Raw genomic sequence first — 25,078 nt, 5'->3', positions numbered from 1 at the left:
AGAAGAATGAAGTTAGACCTCTGTGTCTTACCATATGGAAAAATCAAATCAAGATGGATTAAAGACTTAAATCTAAGACCTGAAACTGTGAAACTACTAGAAGAAAACATTGGAAAAATGCTCCAGAACATTTGTCTGGGCAAAGATTTCTTGTGTAAAACTTCAAAAATCACACTCAACCACAGCAAAAATAGACAAATGGGATTATATCGGGTTAAAAAACTTTGGCACTTTCAAAGAAAACAATGAACAAAGTGAAAAGACAACTCAGAGAATGGGAGAAAGCATTTCTGAACTGACCGTTTGGCAAAAGATTAATAACCAGGATATATAAGGAACTCAAACAATTCAATAGCAATAATAATAATAATAATCTGATTTAAAATGGGCAAAATATTTAAACAGACATTTCTGAAAAGAAGACATACAAATGGCCCACATGTATATAAAAAAATGTTTAATATCACAAATTACCCGGAAAACAGAAATCAAAACCACAAGATATCATCTCATCCTAGTTAAAATGGTGTGGATCAAAAAAGCAATAAAAAATGCTGGTGAGGATGTGCAGAAAGGTTAACCCTCCTACACCACTAATAGGAATGTAAATTAGTAGAGCCACTATGGAGAACATATGGAGGTTCCTCAAAAAACTACAAATGGAACAGGATCCAGCAATTCTACACTAAATATATGTCCAAAAGGAAAGAAATGTATTAAACAAGTATCTGTACTCCCATGTTTATTGCAGCATTATTTACCATAGCCAAAATATGCAATCAACCTATATGCCCATCAACAGATGAATAGATGTGATGTGTCTACACAATGGAATATTATTTAGCCTAAACATGAAAGTCTGTCATTTGACGTAGTATGGATGGAACTGGAGGCTATTATGTTAAGTGAAATAAGCCAGAACAGAAAGACAAATGTTTCGTGTTCTTATTCACATGTTGGAGCTAAAAAAGTGGGTTTCATGAAAATAGAGCGTAGATTGGTGGTTTCTAGAGACTGGAAAGTGTTGGAAGGCTGAGGGATGAAGAGAGAAAAGAGAATATAAATGTCGTTATTCCCATTTAAGTGTACACTTAGAAACGGTAAAAATAAAAAGAAAACAGTAAAAATGGTAATTTTATATGTATATTTTTCCTTAGTAAATACAATTTAAAATCTTGTTCCAGCAGATATCCTTTTTCCTCAATTATTTTATTAATGGTCCTTGGAATGTATCTGCTACCTTTTTATTGAAAGAAGCTGCTTCTCCTGGTATCTTGACATTTTTTGAACTAATTCTCTTTCTAAAATTATTAAACCATCTTTTGCTGGCATTAAATTCTACTTTGTCATATAATTGTCTTTTCTCAAATCATATTAAAGTATGTAGATATGCTTTTCTTACAGCAATGCTGCACCCGCATTGATATGGTTTGTATTTCTGTCCCTAACCAAATCTCAAGTCAAATTGTAGGAGGAGCCTGGTGGGAGGTGATTTGATAATTAGGGCAGATTTCCCTATGCTTTTCTTGTGAAAGCAAGTGAATTTTCAAGAGATCTGATGGTTTAAAAATGTGTGGCACTTCCCTTTTCACGCTCTCTTTCGCTACCATGAGAAGAAGGTGCTTGCTTCCCCTTCACCCTTCCATCACGATTGTTAAGTTTCCTGAGGCCTCCCGGCCAAGCTTCCTGTTAAGCCTGTGAAACTGTGAGTCAAGGAAACCTCTTATCTTCATAAATTATCCAGTCTCAGGTAATTTTTTATAGCAATGTTAGAATTGACTATTACATGGATAAAAACTGCGTTTTCGATAAGGTATAAAAAGGTGTTTCTCAAAAAAAAAAAAAAAAATTTAAAAAAAAGGTTTTCCTTCCTGCTGGTATAATTGCATCTATGTTTTCAAAAATTTCATTTTATTTATTTACATTGGTCCTTACACTCAATTCTTTTATCTTGAAATGGCAGACAATGGCAGCTGCAAATGTCAATCTACAGCATATATCAAGAAATTCAACTTTTTATTATAATGCCATGACTTTTCTCTGCTTGTTAGGCGCATTTCCACCATTAATAGTGGCAAATTGTATGGGTCCCATGGTGTTATTCCAGGTTTACGGTATTGCACTAAACATGAGGAAAATATGGTAGAGCCATGAGAAATCACTTTTTTCCTGAATCTGCAATTTATTGTAGAGAGAAACTGCTCACATGGAGATGATTTGTGTCACATGAGCAACTGTTGAGCTCACCACAATAGCAACAGGAGTTGGCTACAAAATTAGTACTGTAGTACAGTATGTACTGTGGTTAGTTTAATGAAGTTATAATGTAATACTGCATCTTCATGTTTGTTTACATTTCTCAGAGCTGTAAATGGGTTCTGTATGGTCTGTAAGTGTTTGTGTCTAAGTTTTGATAAAGTTTAACTTTTTATGATAGATTTGTATATATTGTATTCATAAAATGCTTAACTTTTTTTTGATATTTTCAGGCTATGTGGATTTTCTGTAAAGTTTTGCAAATTGTTGCAAATCTCTGACAAAATTTCAATTATACTTATTGAAAACATTCACATATAAGTGGACCCACACAGTTCATACCTGCATTGTTCAAAGGTCTACTATGTATTTAATTAGCATGTATACTTAAATATTAACAGAAAAGTCAAACACTGAATAGAAAAGTTGCCGTATAATATAAACAGTTATTTCTGAGTAAATACACATAGCCAATAAAAATATTTACAAAATATTTCAGTAATAACCAGTAATTTGTATATAATAATTAAGGAATAATGATTTCATTTGTTAGATTTATATAATATAAAAGATGAGTATTACCTAATCTTGACAAAACTGTAGGAGTGTTTATTCGTAAAACAGTAGATGTAAAGCAACTTGGCAACGTATCTATTGAACTTTTAAAAACATATATAATATTTGACCTAGAGAGTACTGTGTTAATATTATATTTTAAAGAAGCCCTCATCCATTTGATGGGAGATTTTTATCTTGTAAATGCTTAATGCAGTATTATCTTAATAGTAAAAGAAAAGAAAAGAAACAAGAAAACAATACCAAGAAAACACATACAACATAAAGTGTCAAATAAATTACACTGTATCTCGCTGAAAAAATGCTATATATAATTTTTTTAAAAAATGAGTGTATTTCTATTTCAGCAAAACTGTTAGCTGTTTTTTTTTTCTTTAATGGTGACAAGAGAAATATAGAGTAAGAGGAGAATTATTGTCAACTATTGCTTTGAGTTTCTGTTTTTACAATGAGATTATTTTTGTAGGCTAACATTAAAAATCATGTAGTTTGAAATGACAGATGAAAAGGGAGGAATGGTGTGAATCTTATATTTGCAAATGTGACATTTATGATCATATCCATATACAAGGGGCAGCTCATTTCCCTGCAGGTTTTTGGCCGCCTTTTACCCTTTAAGAGCAGGGCCTTGGTGAAAAACAAAATCCCATGTTCCCCACATGCCTGCTTCAAAAGCAGACATTTTTCACTGCCAGGGATGTCAGTCTCCATTTCTATTCTTATATTTCTTTGCTTCTACAGCTCAACATAACTATTCACATGTAAAAACACAAAGCAATATTGAAAGACCTAGTTTTACAATTTTTTTTTTTTTCCATTTTAACTGTTATTACCCAAAGCCCCAATTTATCTTGGTTTTACCTAGGATTGATTAGAATGCTTCTTTGTAATTTATCCTAAATGTTAATTTAAGATTAATAGCTCTCTCTGGATCTACAGCCTTGCTTATAGATAAAGCTGCCATTGATAATGGTATTAAATCAGAGCACAATGTCCCCTTAGAAACAAGACTTTGACAGCGGGATTATACTATACTCCAACCTTTTTGAAGAAAATGGCTTTTTTTTTTTTTTCTCTGACATCACTGAAAGTATTCCTTAAAAAGATAAAAGAAATAATTAAAAGAACTCAAAATATCATCGTAAGAGAAAATCTGCTAACTTTCAAAGTTTAGAAAACTTGAGAAAAGTATAGAATTACAAGAGATTGTTTGGGTACTAAATTCAGCTACACGTGGTATCATTAGCATGTTGTACATAAAGCAATTTTTACAGTGACTGAAAACCTGAGGATTTACAACAACGAATTCCTATGTTAGATGACCTTGGTTCATATTTTGCCTTAGTTGTGAACAACTTTAGTGATCTTGAACAAAATAGCATGTACTATATTCTGGAATTATTGTTTAATCATTACCATCTTTCTGAAAATAGAGTCTAACTGATATATTGAGACATAATTGAGGCTTCATATAGTTTAAACTAACAAATAGGATATTTGTTAACTGAAACATGTTGTCTAAGACTCACTTCACTATCTAGCACATGTGCCTACTAGTGGTATGTACCTCATAGGGGTATTAAATGTAGAGAATTGTGTTCATTATTTAACAAACATTACTATTAGTAATATAATTACTTTAAGAAACTATAAAGCTGGATTAAATACATGTTCAAATGCAAATTTTCTTTAAAGAAATGGAAAAAAAAATTCTGGGAAACTATGTTCTATTCCAGGAGTATTATCCTAGAAATGTATGATTTTGCACCATGGGGTAAGTCATACGAAAAAACTAAAAATGTATCAACAAACTTATTTTCAGGGTTTAAGTTCCATAATTTTTACAGTTCCTGAAATAGTTAATCTAAAGTAAAATGATATTTTGGGATAAATAATGATTTATACCAAGTATTCAGTTAGTTAATATTTCCAAACTTTCTAAAAAGCATCAGTCATTGAATTGAAATAATTTCACACATGAGCAATATACTTTTTGAGAGATTGCAACAACAAAAAGCCACCTCAAGAAACAATAGCATCAGCAGCAGTAAATTTATAGACCCCACTTCAGTAGTCTCCAGTGTGGATTTGAAGCATGTAGCAGTATTTGACACCAGTATAATTGTAAACAGATGCAAGTGCACTCCTGAATTTATGTCTCTGTAGGTAGTCAGAAGTAGCCTATCCCGATGTTTACTATTTACACTAGGTTTTTATATAATTAAGAAAATGCACCATGCATTTTAAAGTTTCCTATAACTTTATACAAATTGTTCTGATCATCCTCTGCAGCAGAAAGTCAATGAATGTGTTATCATTCTAACAAGGTCTGTCTCCTTTTTTTTTTTTGAGACGGAGTCTCTGTCTGTCGCCCAGGCTAGAGTGCAGTGGCACGATCTCGGCTCACTACAACCTCTGCCTCCTGGGTTCACGCCATTATCCTGCCTCAGCCTCCTGAGTAGCTGGGATTACAAGCGCCTGCCACCACGCCCGGCTACTTTTTTGTGTTTTTTAGTAGAGGCGGGGTTTCACCGTTTTAGCCAGGATGGTCTCCATCCCCTGAGTGGAGCCGGAAGTAATGCTCACTTCATAGAGGACTTTTCCATGGTGGGAATCAGTCTGACAAGAGGGAAAGAAGACAAACAAAAACATTTGAACAGAGAGCCCGACAAAGGGAGACCAGAACAAGAAAGGAATTTCCGGAAGTTCATTCTCGGTTTATTTGCATTAAAAACATGATTATGAACAGTGAAAAAATAACATGTACCACATTTTGGATTTATTGTTTCCTCATGATTATCTTTCTGGAAATAGAGTCGGAGATATTGAGACATAATTCAGCTTTTATATAGTTTAAATTAAGAAATAGGATATTTGTTAACTAAAATATCTAAAATTTCTTTAAGAAATCTTAATGTGAGAAACAGTTTTCCTTACATTTTATTGTTGTTTGATTTTTACTTCTTCTGAAATTATGCTGATCAGTGGGTTCAGTAAGTTATATTAAATAAGCATTTAAGTTGTACACACAGAAGCTATTTTCACAGAATTAAAAGAGCTACACTGACCGGTGGCTCACGCCCGTAATTGCAGCAGTTTGGGAGGCTGTGGCGGGCGGATCACGAGGTCAGCAGTGCGAGACCAGCCTGACCAACATGGTGATGAAATCCCGTCTCTACTAAAATGCAAAAATTAGTCGGGCGTTTTGGCGGGCGCCTGTAATCCCAGCTACTCAGGAGGCTGAGGCAAGGGAAAAACTTGAACCTGGGAGGCAGAGGTTGCCATAAGCTGAGATCGCGCCATTGCACTCCAGCCTGGGCGACAGAAAGAGACTTCGTTTCAAAAAAATAAAAAAATAAAAATAAAATAAAAATAAAAAATACACTGAAAAACTAATAGTACCTCACTGCCATGAAGCAGGACTCATCAGGCATGTGATACTACTAAAGCCAGCCGGTATTACAAAGTCCCGTGCTGGTGTATGGAGTTAGCAAGAACTGTCTAGCTGTGGTATTTAGGTCCAGTGTACTCAGTTCTCTTAACTTCAGTTTCCTTTCAATAAAACAAAATGAAGATACTATTTATATGTTAGTTACGAAGGAAGAGGAAAGACATGTGGCGTCTATGTGTATGTATGCATGCGCTTTTGATATACAGCACAGTGTTGAGCAGCCTGAAAGAAGAAAAAAGAAAAAAAACACCTCAACAAAATTCGATAAACTTTAAATTACATTTTCCAAATTCATTTCTTATGAAGACGATCAATTTGCCTATCAACATTGCACAATACACTCCTTTGAAAATTAACTTTATGAGCATCAAAATGTGCAGCTTTATTTTTTATTTGAAGAAAGTATTTATTTAAAAAAAATTTCCTTTAATTATGCCACACTAATAATTGAAAAAAAACATATAGATATTAGAATTAATTTACAATATATGCAATTTTTATACTGGAGAGAGGATGGCAAACGCTGACCTCAAAAATGCAGTTAATTAAATATTCAGTTATCAATGATCCTGTAAATTGAAAACACATATGGGCAAGATAGCTTGTAAATTCATTAAGATATTTTAAATCAGAAATCAATTATTTTCTCTGTAGTTTACTGCAGTACTTTCAAAAAACCCATTTTAATAGACAATTTCCTCATTAAGCATTGATCAAAAAGTTATTTAAATGAGTGAGAACATAATTACAACTATAATATAGTTATTATCCAGTAATTTATGGAAAGCAGTATCTAACTTATCCAGTATGAGAATATTAAAGAAATATCATTTTATTTATTTAAATATTAGTTAATGGCTATATTATTTATTAGAAAAATATAATCTAAGTTTGCCATCTAAAATATGATAATGCAGCATCATTCTTTTAAAAAATGCTTTTTTTGTTAGAGTTATTGGATACAAAAATTAAAATTTAGACAATAATGTATGGAAAAGTAGTATTTTCTGTTCCTTTAAAAAATAGAACTTTATAAAACTAATAACAAATATTTCTAATTTTCCTAAGAAATTGCAGATTCAGCCACTGATATACTCCATAAAATTCCAAAGTTATTATATAATTTCAAGATTTCAATTAATCAAAATGTAAATATGGAGAAAGAAAAATATTTTCTATGGTGACCTTATGCTCAAAGGACTTTTTTATCCCCGAAATAACTTGGCCTTAAGATATTGTTATTCTTTAATATATCACACCTAACAAATGAACGCAATGGTACAAAATGCAGTCCTGTAATAATTATAGTTCTAAACTTCTGAATAATGCTAATAGTTACTACCATCAGCACCTTTGCCTAAGAAAGTCCACCACTGAGGGCATTCTACCCTTATTTTAACCTTGGAAATAAAATATTATTTTAGGTCAGCATTAAGCCTCCTTACTGTTGAATATCTTCTCCTGGAACTTATTCTGTATTTCTTCACCAAAACTACTGGTATAACAAAGGTCAGTCGAAAGTTTATATATAGAAATAGTAATTTTTATCATTTAATTCTACTCAAAATATTATCAGCATGTCTTTTTTATTTTCATGTGATCTAATTGTTCTATAACTTTTAAAGTTCCCATATGTTTCTGGTTATGTTAATATTGATTGTGTATGTCCTTCAGCAATGGATCATAGTTTACATGCAAAATAAAATCCAGTTTCTTATTTTTTAAATCGGCTTTAAGAAAAATTGATTTAAATCTCTCTCTCTAAATATATATATATATATACACACACACACACATATATGTACAAACACACATGCCCATATATATATATATATATAACCAAAATAAATTAAATATGATCACCATAGGGATTTACTGCAGTCATAATCCAGGCAGCTGTATATACAATGTACATGTTTAAATTTCTATTAATTATTATTCTCAGCATGTATTAAGGGCTAAATGTTTTTTTGTATAGCAGTTCTTGAAGTCCTGCAAATTTTCCAAATGAGAAAATAAAGATCATATATTTAGTTGATTAAATTATATATCTGTATTGAACTGGGCAAGCCAAAGCAAACATTGATCTTTATAAAATCAGAAAGTTGACTCCTTGATAATGAAAATGATGTTTTCAAAAAAATGTTGGTATGAGGCTGAATAAAAGAAAAAGACAAACTCTAAATGGAAACATAATATCAAAAGTCACAATAAAACATTAAGAGAGGAAATAAAGAGAATGAGAATAAAATATAATTGCATTTTAATATAATTTCTTTTTTAGGAAAATTATCTCATTTTAAAAGTGGAATATTTCCTATAAGAAATATTTCTAAAGCAAGCAAAGTACTGTTTCTTAGGATTTTACATTACATTTTCATTTTTGTTTCATAAGTGCTATATGTCAAATTCATTAGAAAATGTCACATTCACGAAACCCTTGAGTTTTAAATATTAACATTTAAATTAAAATACTGTGTATCTTAACAACAACCCTATATTTGTAGAAATGTCCTTTTAAAAAGAACAGAAAAATACTGAATATGTTTGTTTTAAATTGGTCCCTGAGCTTCATTATTGTAACATATTGTCTATCTTTTTATCTTATGTATTCTCATTAACCTTCATGGCTGTAATCACCACCCCCCTATATGCTTATTTCAAACTATCACTAATTGACTCTCAGTCTTATGATTCATATTCATACAGTCAATGTGTTACTGAACCACTCACACTGCCTAACTAGGTTTCAGGATCTTATCAAAGCTAATTCCTATAATAAATCCCTCGTATCCCGAAAGGTAGTTTTGTTCCTCTGACTGAATCCTAACTGAGACATCTGGTCAATAATATTAGTAATGAGTGTAGACAGTTTGGATTTCAAAAGCATTGTTCCATATAATTTTCGAGTCTATTTCTTCCTAGTCATTCCCATGAATGCCACCTTAGCTTGAGCCTGATATCTCACCTAAAAGACTGTGGCAGATTCTTAACTGATCTGTCTTTTTTACGTTCTCAGATCCACCTCATTCACCCACCAGACTGCTTCTGTATTTTTCCCCAAAATTCAAATCAATTCATTTTATGTTTGTGCTAAAATTTCCAGTGATTCTCTAGCACAAAGTCAAATCCTAAGCCTCACACAAATAGCCATTCATAATTGGAACTCTGTCTTTCCTCTTTTCTCACTATATCTCCTTTACACTTAAGTAACTGGTTAAACCTTCCTCCTCCTCAACTACTTGGCAGATCCTCCTAGTGTGCTTTAGCTCTCTCTTCCCTCATTTCCTCTCCCCGCACCACCACAGTTTCCATGGCACCATGGTGCATAGGTGCCTAAAATTTTATAGATTCTCAAGGAATATTTGCTGAATGTATGAAAAGATTGCTACCAATTTCCTTTTGTATATCAACACAAAATTAACTCCTGATGGCAGAGACTGTATCTTGTCCATTTTCACATTCCCAGTATTTAGTAAAATGCCAGTCACTTAGTGGTAGATTGAATATTTATTTAAGAAATGTGCATTTCAATATATTTAAGACATACTAATACGCCAGCAGCATATTACATATTCTGTATGCATTATCTAATTTAACCACAATTTTACAGATGGTAATACCTAGAACTAATAAATTTGGTGATTTGGCAAAGGGCACAGAACTACTGTCCTAATTCAGAATTCATTGCTTTTACCTCTAAGCTACATCGTAGTTACGAATATATCCTCATTTATAAATTAAAAGTATCGTTAAATACATACTCTTTACTCCAAAATTTTGAAAACCAGCTTATATTTCAAAAATTCATAAATATAATATTGTGAAGAAGCCTGGAGCTGACTAAATTCTCTCAATACTATCATTTATTTTAAATAATTTTATTAATGTTTAAGAAAAATAAGAATTTTGAACATTAAAAATAGCTCTTATGGATTGAACTTCATTGAAAGTTTAGTTTTGATTGAGCTCTGCTAAAAAATGAGCAAATCTCCTAAATAATAAAAAGAGTGGCCATGCTTCCAAATATCCATATAGCCACTCATCTCAAACTTAAATATTTTAATTGGTCATGAACTCTTCAGAATTAAACATAGATTTTAAAAACTTATAAACAAACTTTGGCGTTGGTTCTTGCTTATTATTGTATCTAAACACTAATAAAAATTATTTTTTTTTGGCAGCAACTGCCTGTATTGTTTTATCTAATTCTAGGTTTTTACAAGGAAGTATAAAATTATAAAACATAGACCTGTTAGTAATGATGAAAATAGTCTTAAGGGAGACATGTATAATGTAAAGATTAATTTATGATTTATAATTACACAGAAAATTTGTATTACTAACAAATTCTCAAAGTCTCAGTTTTTATTTTACTAAGCAGGATTATACCTTTTATCAATTTAGAAAACTTAGATATTTTAATTATCTATTCCTTTAAAGATTTCTGAAGAAGTTAAATTATTCACATGTGGACTTCAGTACATATGCAGTTTTATACTTTGTTATTATTTCAAAATTAAAGGCATTAGTCTTAATAAGATAGGCTGTTTGTATTATGAAATTCTCTTTTGCTATGAATCACCAAAAATGTAGAAACTATGGTTTTTAATTTAAGTTTTAAAATTATTTTATTTATTGAAAAAATTCTTAATTTGTTTATGGGAAATGATTGTTTATTTATGTTTTTATGTTCAAGTAATACATATTTGTTTAGAGAACTTCACACACACCACGATGTTTCGTGCTGTTATTTTTTGGCTTGTGTTATTTCTTCTGGCAGGATGGCCCTCTTCCTTGTATCTGCTCTCACCCTGGGCATTGTCCAGCAAATTTTAGGATATGTCGATTGAGAATAAAAAAGTCCTGCTCAATTAATATGCACAAAAATCTTGATCATTTGCTTCAGGTGGTATTTTCTCCATACTGTGTGTACTTCTTACAAACAAATCACCCATAGTCCACTATAGGTTTCTGCTCCACACTAGACCGGTAATATTATTTTCCCAAAGAATTAGGAATACACAGAGCTTCATTAGAGATACTTGTAAGCTTGAAGGTCACAATAGACTTAAAGCCACACTGTAGAGACAGCCATAATGGACCAATCATGAACGAGGAGGTAGTGAGACTTATGTGCTAAAACATTACCTATGGTGAGTGAAGACTAATTTTTACTAACTTCCTACTCGAAGTCTAACAAAAAATGAAATGTCTTATTCTCATAGGATATCATCAGTATCTTTGTCTATCTGTCTAACCATTTCATGTCTATATTGTGTGATGACCACACTATCTCTTTCTGGTTCAATGCTCAATAAACTGTTCTTTTCATGCCCAGATGTTCTTTCTCTGGCCTTTATCCACAAACTAAGTCAAATAAATTTTCCTATATCTATTTTTTTTTTTTTTAATTAAACACCAACTGAACTCTTCATCTATCTGTTTGCTTTCTTTCCACTCACTTGCACATGTCAATTCTTATATAGGCAATGCCATTTGCTCTTTCACTGCCAAAACATAGCTCAAAGCTTTCATCACAAATATTTGATGATTGACCCAATTATGAGCAATATCTGACAATCTGTGGGCATATGAGAGTATGTTAGGAAATAAGAAGAGTGACAAGAAAGAAGAGAAATTGGGCATGTTATATCCTAATTCATTAATCTTTATTTCAACCTAAGTCTATAATCTTTGTGATATGCACTCCAGTGAATAAATCACACACGTTTTAAATTAAATTAAGGACTAGCACCAGGAAGTAAAATTAAGGTTGAGAAAAATAATTCTAAAAGCATGAAAAATCATAGAAAGCTTGAGTATTAAGTAAGTACTACCTTGGGAAAATATTAAGGTTTAGATGTAAATTTATTTTTTTATACCTCCCTCTCCCAGAAAATATTGTTACAAAAGATATCTTTTCCATAAACACTGGTTGACTGAATGACTGAATGGATGAGTCAATCAGAGCTAAGTATAAATTAATCTTATAACTGAAATTAATGATAAGTCACCTCAATTTGTGCTAAAAGCATAAACAAGAATTCTTTTTAATAGTGACTTCTCACTGTGTATAAAATAAAATAATTCAATGCCTTAACTTGGCATACAAAGCCTCCTATACTATGAATCCAATTTTATGTAAATCTTTCATAATTCTTTCTTAGTATTCAAGTCAGCTTCATCTCACTTAGGTATGTTTCGTGTTATTCAACCTTTAAACTTTCACTCATTCTGATTGCTCTCCTTCCATCCTTCTTTGACTCCTATTCATTATTTTTAAGAAGCTTTAAATTCTGTGGTGTTTGTGTATCCATGTACATGTGTGTTTGTGTATTTATGTGTGTGTGTGTATGTATATATACATATCTATAAATCAAGGCTAAGGCATATTAGTATGGTGTACGTGGGAAGAATAAATAATAAGCAGTTGATATCTATATGAGAAAGAGAAGGGAGCAGCTGATGGAGGATGATTTTTGAGGATTTTAGTAAAAAGGAACTCAAAAGCATAAGAGATGTAATTAACTTTGAAGGTTAGAAGTATTTCATTCAACTGAAACTAATGGACATTGATGGGGATTGGGAAAGACATGGAATGAATTCATTTGGGAATACAATTTTTACTATATTAATGTTGAGAAATTAATTTTTTTAATAAGGTACAGGGAATGGATCTCCACAGAATGAACAAACATGGGCTTGGATATTATGTTGCCATTGAAAATATCTTGGAAATATGTATTAGTCCATTTTCATGCTGCTGATAGAAAGACTGGGAAAAAAAATAGAGTTTCAATTGGACTTACAATTCCACATGGCTGGAGAGGCGCTAGAATCGTGGGAGGTGAAAGGCACTTCTTACATTATGGTGGCAAGAGAAAATGAGGAGTATGCAAAAGTGGAAACCCCTGTTAAAACCATCAGATCTCGTGAGACTTATTCACTACCATGAGAACAGTATGAGGGAAACCACCTCATGATTCGAATTATCTTCCACCTGGTTCCTCCCACAACACGTGGGAATTATGGGAGTACAATTTAAGATGCAATTTGGGTGAGGACACAGCCAAACCATATCATTCCACCTTGGCACATCCAAATCTCAATACTCACATTTCAAAACCAATCATGCATTCCCAACAGTCCCCCAAAGTCTTAACTGATTCAGCATTAATCCAAAAGTCCACAATCCAAAGTTTCATCTGAGACAAAGCAAGTCCTTGCTACCCATGACCCTGTAAAATCAAAAGCAAGCTAGTTACTTCCTAGATACAATGGGGATACAGATGTTGGGTAAATACAACTGTTCCAAATGGGAGAAATTGGCCAAAACAAATGGGTTACAGGGCCCATGCTAGTCTGAAATCCAGCAGGGCAGTCAAATTTTAAAGCACCCAAATGATCTCCTTTGACTCCAGGTCTCACATCCAGGACACAATGATCCAAGAGGCGAGTTCTCATGTTCTTGGGCAACTCTGCCCTTGTGGCTTTGCAAGGTACAATCTCCCCCCACCAGCTGCTTTCACAGTGTGGCGTTGAGTGTCTGCAGCTTTTCCAGCTCAACGAAGCGAGCTGTCAGTGGATCTACCATTCTGGAGTCTGGAGGACGGTGACCCTCTTCTCACAGCTCTACTAGGCAGTGCCTCAGTAAGGACTCTGTGTGGGGGCTCCAACTACATATTTCCCTTCCACACGGCCCTAGCAGAGGTTCTCCATGAGTGCTTCACCCCGGCAGCAAAATTCTACCTGGGCATCCAGGCATTTCCGTACATCTTCTGAAATACAGACTGAGGTTCCCAAACACTAGTTCTTGACTTCTGTGCACTCACAGGCTCAACACCACATGGAAGCTGTCAAGGCTTTGGACTTGCACCCTCTGAAGCCATAGCAAGAGCTCTACATTGGCCCCTTTCAGCCATGGCTGGAGCAGGTGGAACACATGGTGCTAAGTCTCTAGGCTGCACACAGTACAGGGACCCTAGGCCCAGCCCATGAAACCATTTTCTCTTAGGTCTTGGAGCCTATGATGGGAGGGGCTGCCATGAAGACCTCTGACATGTCCTGGAGACATTTTCCCCATTGTCTTGGAGATTAACATTTGGCTCCTCATCACTTAGGCAAATTTCCGCAGCTGGCTTGAATTTATCCTCAGAAAATGGGTTTTACTTTTCTATCACGTTGTCAGACTGCAAATTTTCCAAACTTTTATGCTCTGCTTCCCTTATAAAACTGAATGCCTTTTAACAGCACCCAAGTCACCTCTGGAATACTTTGCTGCTTAGAAATTTCTTCCACCAGATACCCTAAATCATCTCTCTCAAGTTCAAAGTTCCACAAATTTCTAGGTCAGAAGCAAAATGCCACCTGTCTCTTTACTATAACATAACAAGTTACCTTTGCTCTGTTCTTATGTTTTTTATTCTCATTGTTATCTAGCCTCTCAACACTTCTTGAATGAAGTTACCTCTGTCTTTATTATTGCTGCCAACCTGGCCAGGTGTGGTGGCTCATGCCTGTAATCCCAGCACTTTGGGAGGCCGAGGCAGGCAGATCGTGAGGTCAGGAGTTTAAGACCAGCTTCACCAACATGGTGAAATTCCGTCTCTACTAAAAATACAAAAATTAGACTGGCATAGTGGTGTGCATCTGTAATCCCAGCTACTCAGGAGGCTGAGGCAGGAGTATCGCTTGAACCCGGGAGATGGAAGTTGCAGTGAGCCAAGATCACGCCACTATGCTACAGCCTGGGCAACAAGAACAAAACTCCATCTCAAACAGACAAAAAATTATTGCTGCCAACCTCTAATTCATCATCCTCTCATTTTTTTATATCAAGCTCGCATGTAGGTCCTATATCAAACATTCTGTATTTTCAAGAACCATTCTGAATACAACTACTGAGACAATACATTTTTGACCCCAATATATGTGTTTATATAACAATCACCTCCATTTGAGTTTGTGTTGTTTAAAGACTACTTGATTTTCATCTCATATGCTCAGCATGAAGCCATGGCAAACCATCAAAATAATTGCTAAACAACAAAAAGTGCATTTTTCAGGTCTAATGTAGAGGAATGCTTATCTAGACACACAGTCTATAAAGCACAGTGCCTAGCATAGAGTTCAATAATCATTTGTTGAATTAATAAATATGCCACCCTAAATAAGTTGCAGAAGAATATTACAAGCATAAATAGTGGGCTCCATTAATGCTCAAATCCCATAACTTTAGAGTCGTGTTAGGTCCATTTTAAATCTCTAATTTCTACCTCCAGGATTGGCTATCCTTTTAAAAGTGTAGTAGAGAGGAGACTGTTTTGCTTCCACAAACACCATCTGCCTCCATTTTCCTATTCCTCTCTAAAGACATTTCCTTTTGTTACTGCCCTTGGCAAATTGGCTGTTCTTTTCTTTTAAATTAGTCCTAACTTTAACTGCTGGATGTAAAGGATTCCACATGGGTGACTGTGAAGCTGCTGGGCTCTTTTTGTTTGTCATCACTATATGTCTAGATTGTTGTATATCACACTTAGAAGAGTCAGTTCCAAGCAGCTCCCAATGGCATCACTGTCCTCATTGAGATGTATAGTGACTTCTAGCTGCCTTCCAGGTGACAGCATTCTCCTTCTCCTGATGTCCAAATACCTTCCCTCCATACTTTGTTGATGCCAACCAAACCTGCAGTTTATATTTTCATTGAACTTTTGGGAACAAAAAAACCCGAAACAGTTATCCTGACTTCTTCTGGGACTTATACCACTACTTACTCTCAATTCTTGAAGCATACACATACAGAAACAAAAATTAAATTGTCTGAAGAAAAAGGAAAGTGACTACTTTGAGATTTTTTTCTAAAAATCCTCTCATCATTTATGTAATGAACAATAATCTATTAGTTATATATTATATAAGACAGTATGTCACACATTTAATAGTGCTAAGATTTATTCTTTTAGGATTTAGGGCTGTGCAGACAGATGTCAAACAAAAAAGCTTGACTTTGTGAACTTCTTTTTAATGTTTAATTCCATCCCTATTTTAAAGGAAATTTAATTTAAGAGAATTATATCCATATGATTCTAGTTCATTTGTATTTAACTGATCAATGTGTTGTTTTACAAGGCCTGTTTGATGTCAAGAAAGCAAAGTGAGTCCCTTTTTCCCCTAGGCTTTTGAAATGCATTTTTCCGTTAGAAGTATTTGGCAGTTTATAAATCCCAACAACCAAAGACCAAACTTTGGTTTAAAATTCAGAGCATTAAAACATGAAACAACATTCAAAAGGGCACTAAATTTCAATTGAGAAAATAGCCTTTAACATAATGATTTTTTATGTCTTTCAGCTTATTTTAATTTTTAATTACAAAACCAATTTCTTAAGCAAAAGAAACATCTTAGTGAGAGTTATAGGAAAGAGAGTTTCATGATATTAGAAAAAGAAGAGTGATAAATAATTCATTAGATAAGAGAACATTGAAAAGTTAGTGTCTATGCCTTTTTTAATTGTCTCCTTCCATGAAGAGGAAACATGTTGTATTGAGAAAAACATGGACTTTGAAGCCAGACCCTGATTATGCTACTCTAATTTAATAGATACATTCATTCAGAAAAGTTGTAACCATTGTTTCATCATTTTAAAAAATGTGGATAATATCGCTAATCTCTAAATGACTCAGTATGAGTTCATGCCTTTTTCTCCACCTATCCTTCCCTCTGGACCTGAGGTGGATCTGATACTGACCTTTAATTTTGTAGCCTTAGACTTCTTCCCAATATTCCTCTCTTTTGAGAAACATTTCTTAGAATGTCTTTTTCACTTTCCCTTTTGGGGAAGAGAGTAAGGACTTTGCCAAAATTACTTACACAATTTTGCTTTGTAATTAGACTATCTATCTTGAAGCTGATTATGGTTTCTTCATTGATTTCGGTACTCCAATGCTTAATGGTAAATTTCAACACAGCCATTAACAGGTCTAAAGAAAGGATACAATCTATATTTCCATGTGTTGTCTTTTTAGCCTTAGTCTTTATTTCTTTGTTACTTTGATTTCCTTAAATATTTATCCTTGTTTTGAATCACACATATTTTGTAAGGTTCTTTGGATCAGTCAAGGTAAACGTACATATATAAATGAGTGCACACACACACACACACAAACGAACATGTAAACAGTTCTGAGGCTAAACCTATACAGGGCAAAGGGGGCTAAAAACTACCTGGAGAAGTCAGACTGTAATAAAGCAAGAGCAGAAAATCTGAAAAAAAAAAAAAAAAAGTAATCAGGACCATGTTTATTTTGAAAGCTAATATCGACTTCTCCTGTCCATGATTTGCCAAAGTGTTCTCTTATCTGTACCTTAAAATGTGACTTTAAAAAATATACCCACTTTGGCATGTGCTTAGAGTCACTTACAAAATTCTAAATTCAGACAGTTCACATATATAAGCAATCAGTCAGCACTACACAAGCAGCCTAGACAGGTTCCTTGGGAAATAAAATCTGAGATGCCACTTGTTCCAATTCTATGTGGGTAGGGGTAGGAGGAAAAAGCAGCTCTCTCTCTTCTCAAAACTCCATTTGTTCTTGTATTTTTTTTTTCCTGACTTCATTCACATTATCTAATAGGAAGTAGAGAATAAATGTTCCCTGGATGAAAGAAAAATCTGTACTAATGAGAATATTCTAATCACAAGAATGACTATAGTTCTAAGAATCTAGGACTCAGGAAAATAAAAGAAGATTTTATTTATTTGTCAGTATTCTAGTCCTGAATCTTAAGCTCAGTGTGAAAAAGAGATACAGGATTTAAGGACAGATCAAAGTTAGGGATTGTGGAAGACAGTAGAGTAAGAAAGTAGCCGCTCTGTTTCTTTCTACACTTCTTGAATGTACTTTGTCATTTATGTACTTTTCCCAAACCATCTGTTGAATTCTAGCAGGTTTTTCAGTATCTTCAACTTCTTCAACTACTTTCCTTATTCTTATTCCCTCCTACTATCACCTAACTCTCTTGGCTCCTCAATGACCATCCTACTGGTGTTAATAATGTGTCTGGAATATAGAAAGGTGCACAATTATGCCATTCACAACTGTTGTTATATACTAGAACATAGTTTAAGCTTAGAATATGCAAATGCAGTAGAATCTCTCTTAAGCAAATTTCATTTAAACAACACGCCAGATTAATCTTATTTTCTAATTTCAAATATACTAACCAGTCAAGTGTGGTGGCATGCTCCTGTAGTCCGAGCTACTACGGAGGCTGAGGCTGGAGGATCACTTGAGCCCCGGAGGTTGTGGCTTAACTGAGCTGAGATTGTACCACTGTACTCCAGCATAGTTGACAGAGTGACATACTGTCTCAAAAAGAAAAAAAAAATTAGATTGCACCACTGTACTCTAACCTGGTTGACAGAGTGACAACCTGTCTCTGGAAAAAAAAAAAAAAAAAGAAAAAGCAAATAAATAAAGAAATTAGCCGGGCGCGGTGGCTCAAGCCTGTAATCCCAGCACTTTGGGAGGCTGAGGCAGGCGGATCCTGAGTCAGGAGATGAGACCATCCCTGGCTGACCTGGTGAAACCCGTCTCTACTAAAAATACAAAAAAAAAAAAAAACTAAGCGGGCGAGGTGGCCCGAGAGCGCCTGTAGTCCCAGCTACTCAGACAGGGCAGAATAAGTAAACCAGGTGGGCTTGCAGTGAGCTGAGATCAGCCCTACACTCAGCCTAAAATGACAGAGCCAGACTAAGATCTCAAAAAAAAAAAAAAAAGAAATTAGCAGGCAGCTTATTCATATAGCTACACATTTCTCTGTAAGTTACTTTTCCAAAGTATTTATTGTAATTCACAGATAAAATAAATAAACTAATAAAACATAAGTATGAGTAAAAGTTTCTTTTAATTAATTTTAATGATTTGGGAAAAACTCAAAACCAAGCCATTAAGCAAACAAACAAACAAACAAAAACCCCAGTAAAACCAAAAACCAAAAACACTGTTTGAATTAAGTGTGGATGAGAGAAGTAAGAACTACTTTAAGACTGCATCATCTTTTTTTTTTTTTTTTAAAGTCTCATTTTAACCAACTTTTTTGCTTTACTGACCAACCACTGGTCCCAATTGTGCTGGTTAAGAAATATGCTCTAACTATTTGGTGATGAAATGAAAATAATTGATTCAATCCATTCATCCAAAACAATAGAACAGACGTTCAACAAGCAGTCGATTGTATCAAAGCACATTTGCTCTCTTTCCAGCCTTAAGACAGTGTCTGATTAGGCACAGCTTAACTGTACCTAGCCATGCATTTCTGAAGCCATAAAACGTAAGTGTTCTGCATAAATATTACTCTCCTCAAGAGACATTTTTTATATAAAAGATTTTTGAAATTTTGGTTGAATTTCACAGTGTTTTCTTTTCGGCTTCAAAAAACTTAACAATTTTACACTCTCTCTTAAGTAGTGTGACCTGTTTTGATTTTCTTTTCTTTTCTTTTTTTCCATCAAAGGCATTCTTATATACTTGAAATCCAGGGGTTCTTGGAATCTTTCTTCCATCAGAAAATTACATTTGTGCATAGTTGCATTCCTTGTGTTCAGGCTCCTCATATAATGCCATTCACATTTTTCTGTTTCTTTTTTACCCCGCTTCTTGTTAAGTTCTTGGTTCCCTGTGCAATATAATTTATATATATATAAAGATGCTAGAAGTATATCCAGAAATAACCCAACAAAGTAAATGCTTATGAGATAAAGGGACAGAAAACTCCATCTAATTTTTACCCGTATGCCTTTGATTATGTTCTTTCTGCTTGTATGAACGGGTTCAACCCTATTAATAGCAAGCTTCATACCCATGGATCCTGCATAATGACTCCTCCAAATGACACAGTTTTTATATTTGGCTCCCAGGACATATTTTCAGCTCCACCTCTTATTGGCTTTCTCAGCTCTGCTTTTTGTTTTATCGTTGCTTGTAAATCCATTCACTATTAATATTTTGTATCTCATCCCAGTCCAACAAGATTTAAAATTTAGCTCGTATTTGTGGCTGATAGGCTGACCTCATCCCTGAATCATTTAAGTTCCGCTCTGCTTAACGCTGGATAGCGACAGGTTAGTTTCATCACTTTCACTTTTTCAGCTCTACTTCTAGAATCCCGGCCCAGGATATTTTATTTACTCTGCTTTACCAAGGCATATATTAAGAAAGAGTTTCCTGGGGGCGGGGGGGGGGGGGGGGGGGGGCGGGAATGGCACTCAGAGTAAACTTGAAAAAAGAACAAAAGTCAAACATGATGTTTAGGGAAAAGAGAAAGATCTATCTCTTTTCAAGGTATATTATTAGTGGACTTTTATGAGAACCCTGGGCTGTCCCTTTAACATTCAAATTCTCCTCTTTCTCTCCATTATGTTTCTGTGCGACTACATCTATTTTCATGACTTTGTCATACACAAGATGAGGCCTCTCCTCTGAGTTACAGAATTTTTATTCCAAATTTCTCTTTGACATCTTCATTTAGATGTCTCATAAATCTCACACTTAATACATCCCAAATTGAACTTTCCCCTAAAGATTATTGTTCACTGATGTCTTACCTTTCTCAATAAAGCGCATGACTCTCTACACCATTGTTTAGGTCCCAACCCTAGGAGTCATCTTTGACCATTGCCATTCAAGCCAATCTACCATTAAATCCTATACATTAGGTCTCCATGATGCACATCAAATCTATCCACTTTTTTTTCTAATCCACTGTCATATTCTATATTCTTCATAGAAGTTATCCTTATGAGAAACGTATATGTTTTTTAATTTTGTTACATTTTTCTCAACTAGAATGCAAACTCCTGAAAAGCAAGGCTTCTATTTCTGCTGTTTATTTTCAAATCGTAAGTGCTTAGTAAAAGACTGCATATACAATAAGTGCTCATAAATAATTTCTGACTCTTTGGTCATGCCATCCAGATCAAAGTTGCTACCATTGTCCCCTGGATTGACCACTCTATATTCCTAGCCTCATAATCTTCAAACCCATTCTTCATGCAACAGACAAAACAAAACAAAATTTTCAGTGCTAATAGCATATCTAACAGGAACGTTTACCGTTGCTTTAGTGAAAACACAATGGCCCAGAGCCAGGGGTCACAAACTAAAAAACAACTAAGCAAAAAACAAGTATTACAGGCTACAAAGAGTGCCCAGCAATTGAGTCTACTTAGCTAAGAGCTTATGAAGCACTGTTAGTGCTGGCATTACCAAAATCAATTCTTCCACCTGCTTTATCAAGGTTTTTGAGTCAAGAGTTATTGGACTAACATGAATTGCAGGGGCATCTTCCTACCATGGAAAGAAAAGGCGGCTTGGGGAGATATGTTCCCAGGACCATGAAGCCAAGTTGACTGGTGTCCCACCCAAGATGTACTGTTTAAGGCGCTTTAGGAAACATAAGTGAGAATGGGAGTTTGGGAGTCTGAGATGTGGGATCGAAGACTGAAAAAGGAAGTAGATCTTTCTTGTGTCTGGATACTGCGGTGGACAAGCTCTGTAGAGTCCCTTGAAGAATTCACAACTTCTCTGAAAAGGTCAATGTTTGAAATCTTACCTCGAGAGGCCACCAAGGGCCATCAATATTGGTCAATGAGGCAGTGAAAAATTTGGATTAGTCAATTAAAAAGAAAATGCAATTATTTAACGCTGTTGCTTAAAACACTACTGCTCTTCCAGGACTTTCTGTTTCTTTTAGCAACACTCAAATTCCTGACGAGGAAGGCAACACTGGGTCACAGGAAGCCCTGCTGATCTGTATATCCAGCCTCAGCTGTCTGCCCTCCAGCCAGATTGGGCTTCTAATTCCCAATTCCAGTATATATATTTTTAAAAATCTCATTAAGACTTGTCATACTTTTCTACTAACTGGATTGCCCTTCCTTGAACATTTTCCTGGCTTGTTCTGCCAGGATTTAGTTTAGAAGGGACCTTCTCAGGTGATTTATGGGATACTATCTTTTCCAAGTGGCACCTCCGTCAGTTTTCCTGTTGGATTTTCCTTGTATTCCCATTTCCTAGCGCTCTCTCTCTCTTTCTCTCTCTCTCTATATATATATTACTATATATCATTATATATATCACAGTATATATATATATCACAGTATATATATAGCACAATATATGTATAGCACAGTATAGATTCAGTAACTAGGCAATGAATGAAAGACTTATACACTCGACATTGTGAAAGAAAAATTATCCTGAAATTCATTTCTCATATAACTTTGTAACAGAATCTAATTTGCAAACCTCTTTCTTGGAGGAGATTAGCATTTCTGATGAAATATTTGATTTTATGATGGAGCTAAAAGATGTTATGACCTAATATGAAATTAATGACTCACCCATCCAGCTGACTCTCAACTGACAAGGATCTTTTACCTTTTTTTTTTTTTCTTGTCTCCAACCTACCATTATCTAACTATCTTCTTTTCTTATGGAATGTTCTTTCCAAGAGAGACTCTTGAAACAGGGCTGCATAGGCATCTCCCCTTCCAAAAAGCTGAAAAGAAACTTATACATGTACAAATAATTAATTCATCAAAAAATTGTTATTGTTTTTCAAACAGTTGTGAACACCCTATGAATATGTGCTTGCCTCATGAGGACACATTCAAGCAAAGTGAAAGCTGTGCCTGAATAAGAGAAGTTACAACAAACTTCTGTTGAGATTATCTGTGTTCTCTAACATTTTTGATGCTGTAATGAATCAATGAGTTTTGCTGGCATTTAGAAAAGGCAGTTAATTTTGAGGACCCTTGTTTATCAAAATGTTGTGGCCATTTTAAGAATGTTTGTCCTGTAAAATTTCAGACAATCCAAGTTACAAATTAGAATATATGGTTTTGATCAGGAAGTAACTACTCCTCAGATTGAAAGTCTACAGAAAGTGGTTTCGTATTGAAGGTTTCTAGGAGGGAAGCCAGGTGCAGTACAATAGATTTCTAGTCACTGTTTTATATCTGAAGAATTCCTGGATCTTTGAAGAATCACATGACTAATTATAGCTGCCCAATGTTTTGTATTGAGAAATTACATGATTGTTTTGAAGAATACCATGGCAGGGATTGTACTGTTACTTAGAAATGACCGAAATCCTTAGAAAGGCTGGACTGATTGAGTAATTATATTCAGAAATGTTTTGGCTGCAGCAAGTTATTTTGTGTTTTGCCTGCAGGGTTTTGCTTGTTTATATATTTGTGTCTGTTTTTGCAATTATCTTTAGCTAATTGTATAATTGGTTCAGCAATTTTCTGTATGCCTGCCTGTCTCTGTAAGCAGTTTTAGTCTTTTATTTTTATGGCTAGTGAGAATTTGGGGGCAGCCTTATATTCAGATGTAAGGACTGAGAACTAGAATGAAATGGTCTAAATATCTTTAGACATTCCTTTTCATATCTATTATAACAATAATTAGCTAACCATTTTTATTTACTATGATCCTATCAAATTATATATTTATTTTGCCGGTTTAGACTTTTTTTTCTTGTGCCAATCTTGAAATAAAATATTTAAAGTCATCAGTTATTTCCCTATGTGCCTAAAAAGCATTGTTAATTAAAGTTTCCTTTTTTAAGTTTTGTTTTTATTTGTGTATTTGTATATTTAACATTGAAATTATCTGTTTACAACTGTCTTATCAAATGGAATATAAGCTTCTCAAAGTTAGAGCCTATAATTTATTAGTCATATTTCTCTCAAGCTTAATAGGTACCCAGTAAATATTTATTGAATAATTAGGCCTGCCGTTTCACAATTTTATCTAGTATATAGCACAAAGTCTACAAGATGGTAAGCAATTAGTTTTTAAATGAAGGATCTAAAATTAGTTCTAGTACAATTTGTCTATATAAATGTTGTTGCTGACATATTAACGTATGCTGAAGACAATTTTCTGCATTATCTTCCTTCACTTCCTCTTCTGACTACAGTCAACCACCCGGTGTACTTTCTAGAATCTTTATCCTGAAGTCCTAGTGTTCACACTAGTTTTGATATCAGTTCCTCATCCTGTTAGCTTATAGACTTCTTGAATGATCTCCTTTCCTTTTTGGCCTTGGCCACTGACTCAGTTTATGGTTCTATTCACCTCTCTGGCTTTGCTGCCTTAGGTGTTTTTCCATCAAACCCTAAATATAAACCTTGAATCTATGAGACTCCACTGTATGTATGCTTACTGTACTTCTACAGATTGAGCACTAAGGAATAACAAAGATGAGTAGGGTGACTAGCAGATGACACAAAATCCAAAAAATTTTTCCATGTAATGACAGGATGTTGGCAAATAGCCAGAATTTTTTACTGAGCATACACTGTCAAAAACAATCAAAATATTTCAACTAGTTTTTAGAGCCCTAAAAGCAGAAATTTGAATTTGTCTTTAAGATAAACTAACCTTCTTATACCAAAATAACTAAACCAACCACACAGCCCTTTATTTATAAAAATGTGATGCAATAATATTCTTTTGGAATAGAAATAGTACGGGGCTGTAGCTTCAAGGAGATAAAGTGTTCTATATAATTACCTAAAGAGGTTGTTTTCATTAACAGCAGGCTTGCACCTCTGAAAAGCATGTCTCTCTTAGGAAAATGTTTCTCACAGACTGTCCAGTCTCTAAGAATTATTTTTGTTTTTAGGAAGCGTATAGGTGTGATTGTTTCTTTGCCTCATATTGCAATAAAACTCCTAAAAATTGGTATTTATGCTTACTGCATCTAATTCATCTCCTCTCA

Source organism: Papio anubis, chromosome 6 (assembly GCF_008728515.1).
Source record: "Papio anubis isolate 15944 chromosome 6, Panubis1.0, whole genome shotgun sequence".
Lineage (NCBI taxonomy): Eukaryota > Metazoa > Chordata > Mammalia > Primates > Cercopithecidae > Papio > Papio anubis.
Note: the sequence above shows the minus strand (reverse complement) of the source record.